Source organism: Ammodytes marinus (assembly GCF_949987685.1).
Source record: "Ammodytes marinus genome assembly, chromosome: 7".
Lineage (NCBI taxonomy): Eukaryota > Metazoa > Chordata > Actinopteri > Uranoscopiformes > Ammodytidae > Ammodytes > Ammodytes marinus.
In genome coordinates, this window is record NC_137211.1 from 4240042 (window position 1) to 4252541 (window position 12500).

General features: G+C 41.0%; 1 protein-coding gene across 1 annotated transcript in view; it reads left to right on the forward strand.

Moving 5' to 3' along the window:
• spryd3 (SPRY domain containing 3) overlaps nucleotides 1-12500 on the forward strand; it is a 72254-nt gene that overhangs the window by 29424 nt on the left and 30330 nt on the right. The window lies entirely within an intron of this gene.

Consider the following 12500-nt stretch of genomic DNA (forward strand, 5'->3'; position numbering starts at 1 on the left):
ACTCACTCACTCACTCACTCACTCACTCACTCACTCACTCACTCACTCACTCACTCACTCACTCATTCACTCACTCACTCACTCACTCACTCTCACACACACACACACACACACACACATCCCTGTCTTGTCTGTTTTTATAACACACTCACAATTTCAACAAGTCGTGGTCCTAACAACATGCTAATGACGGAAAAACTTTGACACAAAAAAAACAGAATTTGGGATTAAGGAAGGTGATGATTAGCAAGCGCAAAAGTGTTCCTTAGGCCATTGTAAACTTGTCCTAATGCCCCCCAAAAAAAAAAAAGCACTTTTGAGACGACAAATGCTTCGCGAAATAGACTGTATTAATGTACTAGTAGTAAACACTGGCACCGTCATATAAGCTTTATCTTTTTTCCCATTATCCAGAAGCTTGAGAATTTTTTTTTTTTTTCTAACGGCCTTTTCGTTTGGAAGATGAAACGACTCCAAGAGGAAAAATACAATTAGAGAATTTTTTTTAAACACCTCTCATTTTCAGCCCTTATTTCTTTTTCCAAAGAATGCACATGCTGTTCCCATTTCATTTAGCAGTGCAGCTCCTTAGGTGACTAACACACTTGAACTGCTTTCAAGAACAAAACAGACAAAACCTGTAGATGGTTTTAAGGGCAGAGAGTGAGACTTGCCCTGCGTTCCAATCCCCCATACTTCCCTACTATTTAGTATGCCAGAAAAAGATTTAGGACGTCCCCAATACATGCAAGTCAATTGTAGTTTGCTGAAAATACACAAATGCCCCCACTAACTCCAATAGCATTTTGCAGTATTCGTCTTTATTCTTGACATTTCTCGACATAATGTGAAAAAAATCTTCCTTATCTGATTTTTTTTCTCTCCTGTGGCCCTAAAACTCTTCTGTACTTTAGTATGTAGTGTAGGAAAAAGAAAGAGTATGTGAACTGGAACGCAGGGAGAATGTACATACTATTTCTTTTTTGTCAAAATCAGTGAATATCTCCTCATAATCCCGCTACCTGTCCGTACTGTATGTGCGCTGAAAAAACAAAAATCTGGTGATAATACACAGCCTAGGCTCTGTAAACGGGTATGTAAAGAAAGGGGGCCCACTGTAGCTAGCATTAGATGGATAGATTAGATTATTTTTAATTTCAGAGTACATTTAGACATTAAACTGCATAAATTGCTAAATATTTTTTTTTTAAATTAAGAAAAATGTAGGTGTTCTAAAACTTTTGACCAATAGACAGTGTACAAGCAGCAATACTTAAAGACCTACTTCACCTGTGGAAATATGAAGGTGTATTGAACTCTGAGATCCTATGTAGTATAGGGGAGAACGGGGTAAGTAGGCACACTTTTTACTCTAGTGAGAATTGCTCATCACCAAAACATCTGTCAATAGCCATTCCTACATTAAATTGAAGCTTAAGGTATTGGCTAGAAATGTGTGTCTCTCTTTTTTTCCAACTGATTGTAATGAAGAAGTAATTTACCATCAAAGACACTCTGACACATTGTGACAACCAACCCCATCAAGGGGTCGGTTGTCACACACTATGGGGTTGTTTGTCACAATGTTATCTTAATGGGAAAAATCTTAAAAAGAAGGCAAGGAGGCAGAACCAAATTTGAATGTTTAATTGCATTGTCAAGTTGACAAATAGGCCTACATAACGTTCTGTAGCCTTGGCAGCTGGTCTAGTTTGGGATGCACTGGGTTGTTTTGATTTTGTTGCCCTTTTTTCTTTTGCTTGCTAGCTGCCTTTTCCTGCTCTATTATTTCCTTCTCTGGGGTGTCAGTGAGGATACAGCTTGACAATTTCTTTCGTTATTGGGTTCCTTTTCTGGCTGCAGCCTTGAGATAACATGTGACAACCAACCCCCCAAAAAATTTGACGACCAACCCCAACTTGAATTTCTTGCTAGCATCAAGGCCAACAACCATCTGACAACTAATTAGCTTGCTAACCACAATCTAAACTATAGTTTACCCTTCACACTTTCTGAGGGTAACAAGTGTTTTGTTATAAACCCATTGTGTAAAAGCCTAGAAGAAAAATACTGAGAAGCAAAATATTTGGAATTTGACATGAAAAACACAAAACATCCTCTCACCTGAAATGCAGCAGTCTAACTCCAAGGAAGTCTATGTATGTGACCTCTGATCCCAATTCTGGACCTTTTTTATATCAACATTTCAGAGCTAGCGCGCTCTGGTGGCGAGATATAACGAATGTGACATCCAACCCATGTGACAAATTACCCCGTTCTCCCCTACATGTGCAAACATTTTAGAAATCGGTTCATCCTAGCCTGAGAAAAGGCAGAAAGAGTGTTTTATGGTCTCACTGTCTAACCCTACATTTTACCAGTGTGACAACACACATGGTAAAATTTAGGGTTAGGATTAACAGAACAGCTGGGCCGAGGGAAGACTGAGGAAAGACTGAGGGAAGAAAAACCTCATTCATTATATTATAATAACGATTTTAGATTGATAGAACGCCGGTTCCGTATTGGTGAAGTATTCCTTTAAGGATCTTATAGTTGTACGCTTGACACTAAATATCTGTTTTCTTAAAATTTTTACCTAATATTATTATTATCCCTCTCACTTAGGAACTATTTTTTCACCATTCTCTCTCTCTCTCTCCCTCTCTCTATCCCTCTCTCTCTCCCTCTCCCTCTCTCTCTCCCTCTCTATCCCTCTCTCTCCCTCTCCCTCTCTCTCTATCCCTCTCTCTCTCTCCCTCTCTCTCTCTGTCTCACTCAGGAACTATTTTTTCGCCATTCTAGCTTCGTGATTTTTTTTTCTTTTTTTCGCTGTAGCCTTTTTACACTTTTTCGCCTTGAAAATGTTATGAATGTGAAATATTAGCGAGTGGATAGCCAAGTCCTGTGGAGCGCTGCCAGCACTGTGTGTCTCCCAGGGTCAAAACACAGCTCCTCTTTAATAACAAAAATAAAAGATGAAACTTCTCCAACATTTTTCAACATTTCTCAAGGTCTCTGAGGCAATTTATATAAAACATGGACACAGGAATGTACAGGTCAAGCTGTTAGGCCATGAGGTGAACTAGGCTAGAAAGTGATTTTCGTTCCCACGTCTGGGCACTACTTTTTTTTTTTTTTTTTTTTGCATTTTTGCATAGACAATGCCGCTGTGGTCATTGGGTTAAAAGTTCTCCTCAAAATATCCTGCATTTTTTTTAAGAGTCATAAATGTATAAAAAAGTGCATTTTGGAAACAAAATCTCTCTCACTAATTGACATTAATAAATATATCTAACATCTGAAACAAGTATTTTTGCATTAGTATACTTACATTTGAATTTAGACCATGAAATATACAAAAAATTTGAAAAAAAAATGCTTAAAGTTAAGTGAATAGCAACCTGTACAATTGAACATACACATGGTACATTTAGCAATGGTGCTTTATACATGCTTTATACATTAAACAATTCAGTGTGCTTTATGGAAAAGAAAAATGTTGAATTGATAAACAAACATTTCATATAAAAAATACTGGTATTGATAAAAATGAATTAATAATGGTTAAACTGAATAAAATTCCAAAATGCTCAAGGGGTTCACGTATTTTCAAGCAGCACTGTATATATGTAGCCGTGGGCGATATGTGCATACAGGAAGGGGTGGGTGAGCAAGAGAGATAGATACCCTTATAGTGGGCAGCTGTGGTGAAGTGTGTAGGGCGGTCATCTACTGGGTTGCAGGGTTGGTGGTTCGATCCCCCGTCTCCCCGCCACATGTCCAAGTGTCCCTGGGCAAAGAGACACTGAACCCTAAACTGCTCCCGGTAGTTAGCTAGCACCCTGCGTGGCTATCAGTGTATGAATGTGTGAATGTGTACAAAACAATGTAAAGTGCTTTGGGTCTGTGAAAAACCAGGGAAAAGTGCTATATAAGTGGAGTCCATTTTACTTACAGATTCAGATGCAAGGTTTTTTTTCATTGTAATTCTTTGTGTACTTGCATAGTATATAAAAAACAAATTGCCCTTCCTTCAGTCCACCATAGCGCAGAACAGACAAATATTAGACATATAGAACACACACACACACACACACACACACACACACACACACACACACACACACACACACACACACACACACACACACATTAAAAGTCCAAAAAGTTAAAAAAGTTTTAAGTTTTTCGGGCATCAGAATAAAAATTACCATTAAAATTTTTTTTTTTTAAACGACCAATTCTGATTTAAGGATTCTATTCCAGCCATGTCATTGGGAAATATTGAAGTATTTTTTCTAATCTGTTGATGTCTTCCATCTGAACTCCAAACAATAAGACAACAAATCAACTAATGTCGGCACTTTTACAATCTTCATAAAATCGTTGCCTGCCAAATTCGCCCCCGGGCTAAAAGACAGAACGGCCCATATTTCATCCTTAACGTCAAAATGTTTCACAAGATATAATATAAAATGCTGTGGCTATTCGTGCAATATTACATTAGAGAATTAAAAATATGTTGTTAGATTTTAGATGTATTTTGTAGGATTCCAGGATTCAGGTCCCTGGGTGGGGCGTGTCCTTTGGCAACCGTTGCCGTGGCCCGTGACATGTGAGAGCCGAAGATTCTAGAATACACGCTGTTCAGTTTCTGACAGAAAAGATCTCGGGCTGTAAATCCTGAAAATGTTGAAACTAAATATTTATTTTTTCCCGTTTTCAACAAACCCAGAGAGAGTGTCGGTTAGGAGCTGTTTAAGAAGTGTGTTCCTTTTATAACATTCAATATTCAAACCTGCAGTGTGTAGAATTTTGGGTCATTTTTCATAGCAGTTTTGGTAGAAAATAATTGTGACAGTCAGACTAGTGTATAAAGCATCCTCTGATGGAGCTAAAAAAGGCGTTCTTGTGCACACACACACACACACACACACACACACACTGCACACACTGCACACACAAAGACACACACACACATGCTCTTAGTTAAACATGGCGCTCCGCTGTTTGAGGGGTGATAACTCCCGTCCCCACTACCTCCTCAGAGTCCCCCCCTACACACACACACACACACACACACACACACACACACACACACACACACACACACACACACACACACACACACACACACACACACACACACACACACACACACACACACACACACACACACACACACACACACACACACTTATTGTGCCACTGCTTCCCTCTCTCCAGCTGGCTCCTGTTATAGAGACATTAAGCGTAAGTCCAGGAGAGGTGATAAAGCAGCAAATTGAAGGGCTTGGGTAATGACTGTTTACTCAACAACAGCAGTCTCAAGTTTTCAATGCTGGTCGTGTTCCCGTAGTGTCCCGTGGTAAGAAAGCAAAGCAGGGCCCGAAATATACACCAAAATACACTCTTTAATGTGCCACAGATTCTGCCTGTCTGCCTCTCTCTCTCTCTCTCTGTTTGTTGTGGTTGCTGACTGCAGGCTCAACTTTGTACTTAATTTCCTTTTCCCCCTCGATGCCAAATCACTCCGTTCCCATGTTAACATTAAGTAATAGCCGTGAGTCACCTCTTAAAGGAAGTCAGACTCATTATCGGGTAAATAAACAAATAAGACTTCAACAGGACTTTTAAAATGCATGTAAACACCTTCATCCGATCTACTTCGCACACAAATCGGCACATTAACGGACAAGCGAAGTCGGACAAGAACACCTAGATAACTCGTTGATAGTCGGCATTCTACCTGCATGTATTATACAGGGATCGGAGTTCTCGTTCTGCGCTTGCTTGGAATCCCTGCCTGAGATTTCACAAGGAAGTGGAAGGAGACGACGTAATAAATAGTAGGGTTGTTGCCGGAAGGGAACCGGACGTGGCTCTATAACCACTTGTTGAAAGGGCTACAGCGCCACTATAGCGTAGCGGAGTCAGCCATGCTCTGGCCATTTATCCGATTCTCTGAAAGGCCATGTATACTCCGAGAAGTGACGCGGTCCGTTCGAGTGGCAAGTTCGGTATATGTCTTCTTAATCCAATCTAGTTGTCCCATGGAAACGCACATAATATCTAGTGTTAAGTAATACACAGCCTAGGCTCTGTAAATGAGCATGTTGCTATAGCTATGCAGCCACTTTGTTTACATACCAGTTTACAGAGCTGAAGGCATTTAAACTGATGAACGATACCCACCGAATTGATCCACAGATGTCAGACGCACGCCCATATATAGTCATGCCCCAAATTATTCATACCCCTGGCACATTTTCAACTTAAACTTACTTTTATGAAACCAGCAAGTTTTTTCTTAATTGGAAATGACACAAGAGTCATCATTGTGAACAAAAATATGTTTTCACCTTTTATTTACATTTGAACAAAAAGTGGCGTGTCCAAAATGATTCATACCCTTCTCAATAATCGAATAGAAAAAGCCCTTATTGGCTATTACAGCCAATCAAACGCTTCCAATAATTGCTGGCCAGCTTTTTGCATGTCTCTCCACTGGTATTTTTGCCCATTCATCTTTTAGCAATGAGCTCCAACTCTTTCAGTTTGGAGGGTGTCACTTGCCATCACCCTGATCTTTAGCTCCCTCCACAGATTCTCAATTGGATTCAAGTGTTTGGTGTGAAAATGCAGAGATGCCAAATAAAGGTACATTTGAGTATCAACACGTGAAAATCAAATCAGCTCGTTTTAGAAAAAAAAACTTCCCAGTACATTTTTTTAATCCCCCCCCCCCCCCCTCCAACCCCTCCGTTGCCAGTTTCCTGTCCAAAAAGGAAGTTGGAGGAATTTTATGTTACGATGCTTGAATGCTTTGTGTGTTAGGTAAGTGTGTTTGTGTTTGTGTGTGTTTGTAATCTCAGATCTGTTTTTTCGACCACATAACCTGCAATTCCTGAGACCTGTCGTGACCTCTCGCTCATTCCTCTGAAGATAAGCGAGAAACGTACATCGCGTATATATATAATGCCCTGAGTAGCTCGGCTGTTTGTCATCCGGTACACACACCGGTTGCTATGCTGAAGGACAAAGAGAGATCTAGGCTAAGTTATGGCCTGGAAGAGTTGGGGTTTGTAGATGTGTGTGTGTGTGTGGGGGGGGGGGGGGGGGGGGGAGGTCTCTGTGTGTGTCAGTGTGTGTGTGTGTGTGTGTGTGTAGAAAAATGTAGGGAAGCTATTCAGAATATGAAAAACAAAGATGAAAGGAAAATGCATGAAAAACACTCATGTCCTGAATAACAAACCTCAAAAATCCTTAAAGTTATACTGCGTAACTTCTTCATATAAATGTCGGTTACATTTCAAGCCATCGCCAAACGAGTTGACACAAAGTTGATTAAGCCTATCAGCTCCACAAAACTCTCCCTCTGTATTTCTCAGTATGGCAGCGTTTACAAACTGGTGTTGTCCCCCCTGACACTGGCACAGGAGCTCAGAAAAATCCCAAGAAGAAGCGCCCAAGAAATGTTTCAGTTGTTGATTCTACTGCTTAGAAAAAAACCTGGACGTACAGCAGAAGGTATAAAATCCATGTGCCATCACCGAAGGCTTTACCTCATGTAGATGGACCGACAGTGTTGTTGTAAATACTCAGAATTCCTCATGGGGGGCGACAGGAGTTACTCACTATAGCTTTAAAAAGAAAGAAGAGCGTACCACTGAGGTGTGGGAAGGGTTGCTTATGGGACGATAGATGGATAGGTGCCATAGTTGTAATGGAGAACCACCAAACGTGATTCAACAGCCAATAGTGTCTGTGTGAAAATAAAGTTTTTGTAGCTTATTGACTCACTCTCTAGTCGTAAATACAGTCACACAAACGGTATGCACTCCCACACGTACACACACACACACACACACACACACACACACACACACACACACACACACACGTACACACACACACACACACACACACACACACACACGTACACATAAATAAGACATAAAACCACTCAGGAGCCTGGAATGACTGTGTTTCCTCTGTCCTGGCGCGACGCGGGATCATGTCCTGGGAAAAGCTCTTTCCCTCCAGCAGACCTACTGACCGCTATTCACCGCTGCTCCAGTGTGTGTGTGTGTGTGTGTGTGTGTGTGTGTGTGTGTGTGTGTGTGTGTGTGTGTGTGTGTGTGTGTGTGTGTGTGTGTGTGTGTGTGTGTGTGTGCGTGTGCGCGTGTGCGCGTGTGCGTGTGTGTGTGTGTGTGAGAGTGTGTGTGAGTGAGTTTATACGAGCTATAATAAGTTGAATGTAAAACAAAGGACCAGTTGCCGTGCCAATAAGAAAAATAATTAAAACAGAAGAAATAACTTGGAGGAAATAACTGAATTCTTCTGTGTGCGACAGAACAACAGGACAAAGTCATTCATCAGTTTTCTGTATCAAGAAATAACTTAAAATCCATGAAAAATAATAAAGGAACAAGCCTCTACACACACAAACACACACACACACACACACACACACACACACACACACACACACACACACACACACACACACATACACACACACACACACACACACACTGGAGTCGGATCATCAGCTAATGTCAAACGGTAGCTGTTATCGCCAGGGGAACTAGAAGGGTTTAGTCTGATGACATGAGGTTATACAAACAGACCGGCATTAGATCCCTACACAGCCTCTCACCTGCAGCCCCTATTGTGAGGCACGCACTGACAAAAAGGAACTACTTTCCCTAACCCGACAATCTGTATCTCCCACACACTCGCTCGCACACATGCACACACACACACACACCTGCACGCACGCACACAGACACGCACACACACACACACACACTCACCTGCTTGCACGCACATAGACCCACACACACACACACACACACACACACACACACACACATACACAATCACCCCCCAACCACACACACACACACCACACACACACTTCCACCCATGATATAATTCATGGCTTAAGTTATATTTTTAGACAGTGCCTCTGAGATATGTCAGTCCGATAGGTGCTGTTAGTTGATGGCTATCTGCTTCCACTCTAGGTTTGCCCCCTCTCTCGGCCCGCACCTTTCCGCTCCTACACTCCCTCAGAAGTTGTTTACTCTGTCACCGTGTGGAAATGCAGGCTGCTCTATTGATGACACCGCTGTATACAGTAGTGTGGATCTGATATTGCTATGCTATCCGCCATGCTTTTTTGGAAATAACGCAATTGTTTGTTTTTCTTGCGAGCAGCTTGCGTTTTATCCGATGGTTTTCTGCAGGCCAACGTGTATTGTGCGCTCACCAAAAAGTTTATAGTTCATGAAAGTTATGAAAGTGGGCCATCCGTGTTCTCCCCAAAAAATGCAATCCATCATATCGTTAGCATAATTGCCTAAATATTTACTCTACTCTACTTTTACTCTACATCTACTCTATTCTACATCTACTCTACTCTACATCTACTTTACCCTGCTCTATAACCCTTAAAATATGACCTAGGCAAATATGCTATAAGGCTAACGAAAAGTAGATGTAGAGTAGAGTAGATGTAGAGTAAAAGTAGATCAGAGTAAATATGATTTAGGCAATTATGCTCTGAGGCTAACGAGATGTTGAAGGAGTGTAGGTGGGATAAAGTGAAATGGAAACTTGAAACAGTTGTGTGATTAGAACCAGCAAAGTCAGCAGAGTATCATATGTATAATACAATGTAATGATCCATGCACTTGGCAGTGTAGAACTAGCATTGCCCTGGTATTGCAATGTAGAGGCATTTTTTACGATAAGGCAGAATGTAAGACCGGTCTGTTATTTGGTTCTAACATAATTCCTTTCTGGCTGCTCTGCTTAAATACACGTTTGTATTTTCCAATCAGAATGTTTTTTCCACATTTCCGACTCCGACTAACGGATGTTTTCAGCTAAACGTAACGCTTGTCATCTTGGGCATCTCTAAAAGGAATACTTCACCCATACGGAACCGGCATTCTATCATTATAAAATCGCTATTATAATATATTGAATGAGGTTTTTCTCCCCCCTCAGTCTTCCCTTGGCCCAGCAGTCCTGTTAATCCTAACCCTACATTTTTCCCATGCGTGAAGTCACACATTGGAAAAATTTAGGGTTAGACAGTGAGACCATAACACACTCTTTCTGCCTTTTTCTCAGGCTAGGATGAACCGATTTCGAAAACTTTTGCACATTGATACTACACAGGATCTCAGAGTTCAATACACCTTCATATTTCCACCGGTGAAGTAGGCCTTTAAGGTCATAAACCGAAAAAGAAAATGGACAAATCGGAATTTTTGATCTGATTATTTTGATTGATGACGATGGCAAATACCAAAGTCATAGAGCCACATCCTCCAGGAAACATGAATGACTGTCGGAAACTGTTCAGGTATTTCCGTCTGGACCCAAAAGTGCGTGGTTGAGTTTCCGTAATTTTTCAGCCCACTCTCTTTCCCCCATCGCTAAATCGGAAATACTGTATTATTGTTAAAGGAATACTTCACCCTTAAGGAACCAGCGTTCTATCATTATAAAATCGCTATTATAATATAATAAATGAGGTTTTTCTTCCCTCAGTCTTCCCTTGGCCCAGCTGTCCTGTAAATCCTAACCCTACATTTTCCCATGCGTGATGTCACGCATGGGAAAATGTAGTTAGTATTATTGTTAAAGCTTGATTTAATTTGTAGAGAAGGGAGTGTGCTTCCTAAAATTTTCTCACAAAACATAAACAATATTTATTTAAAGCTGTACTGCGTAACTATGTAACAGGAAATCTATCTATGGTCTCTTTATTAACTGCAGTGCCATGTCTAAATAATTAGCCGAATAGTTATCTAATTTGATTGTTTTTGGTTTTATTTTTGTCGCTAGTAAAACATTTCCGATTTCTCGTCATTTTGTGAGTGCCTGTGTTATTGTGGCGCGAATGCAGGGGGTAGATAGCCTGGTCCTACCAGACCATCGTACTTCATTTAGCCTGGTCCTACCAGACCATCGTACTTAATTTCATTTGTACAGAAGGTCTGGAATCGCTCAATTGACAAACGTTAACTCACTTGAAGGCGGATGTCTGTTGAAGTTTAAAACTATTGGATCTGCCCAGTGCCACTCTGGATCTGCCAACCAATCGCATAACGTTTGGTCGTGACGTATGTCATGCGCCGGCTTCTGAGCCACTCCCTCTGTTCGCTGATTGGACCGGCAAAAATCTGGCCGTAGAAAACCAAAGAATATACCGCAGACCCAGACTGACTACTGAAGGGAAATGACAATTGAGCGGAAGTAGATAGGCGGGCGGAGCCAGGCTACGGGGCAGAGATCATAAAATAGTATTTAAAGAAGAACTGTAGTCTGGTCACAGTCAAATATAAGCAGAATGGTTATTGTGGACGGAATGCCAGTGAAAAGTAACATTTAACTTTTTTGACTTGAAAATCCTACATATCAATTTTAATGACTAACACACACTCGAGTAGATCTTCCTGAATTGGAGCTGACGGACACAACAATTACGGTTGACGGACAGAGCTATGAAAACAGGCATTTTTAAAAACGCTTGATCCATTTATCAGACACACGTCTGCGGCTTACATTAAAGCCCTACTATAAATCCACCCCGATATTAGTTTTCAGTCACTGCTAATATTTCTAAAGTCTTATTTTTCGGAGTATTTCCTTTAAAAACCTGTCTGATTAAGATGAGTGTCTAGTGTGGGTCATCAATCAGGCAGCTAAACACCGAGAGCCACATGCCACTCTGCGGTGGAGACCAGAGGGGGAAGAGGAGCAGACTTGGCCCATCAAACGAACACTTTCAGAGGGCTTGGAGCAAGAGCCGCATTCCTACATGTCTCTGTGTCTTCCTCTGGTGAAGTCTCACTCTCTCTCTCTGTCTTTCTGTCTCTCTCTCTCTCTGTCTCTCTCTGTCCGTCTCTCTTTCTCTCTCCTTCTCTCTTCCTCTATCACACACACTCTCTCTCTCTCTTTATTTCCCTCTCCCTCTTTCTTTCCCTCTCTCTCTCTCTCTTTCCGTCTCTCTCTCTCTCTATCTGTCTGTCTGTCTCTCTCTCTCTCTCTCTCTCCCTCTCAAATTCAAATTCAAATTCAAAATTGGCTTTATTGGCATGACAGTTTTTTAAAAAACAATATTGCCAAAGCAAACATCAGATAACAAATAATTCGAACAAATATTCAGACAATACACAATGTGTCAAAATAAAACAATATACAATATGAACGATATATACATCTGTATGAATATTATATTGTGTGTGTGTGTGTGCGTGCGTGCGTGCGTGTGTGAGTGAGACCTGGTGTTTTATGTCCTAATTTTGTGGCAAGCCGAAATAAACTGTCCTGCAAGGATGGAGCTCTCTTTATGCTCTCCCATAACTAATCTAAATCCTCTCTCTCTCTCTCTCTCTCTCGCTGTCTCCCTCTCTGAAATTTTAATTTGTTTCTGTAGTATTTTTGGCTTCAAAGTTTTTAACGTGAATTTGTCG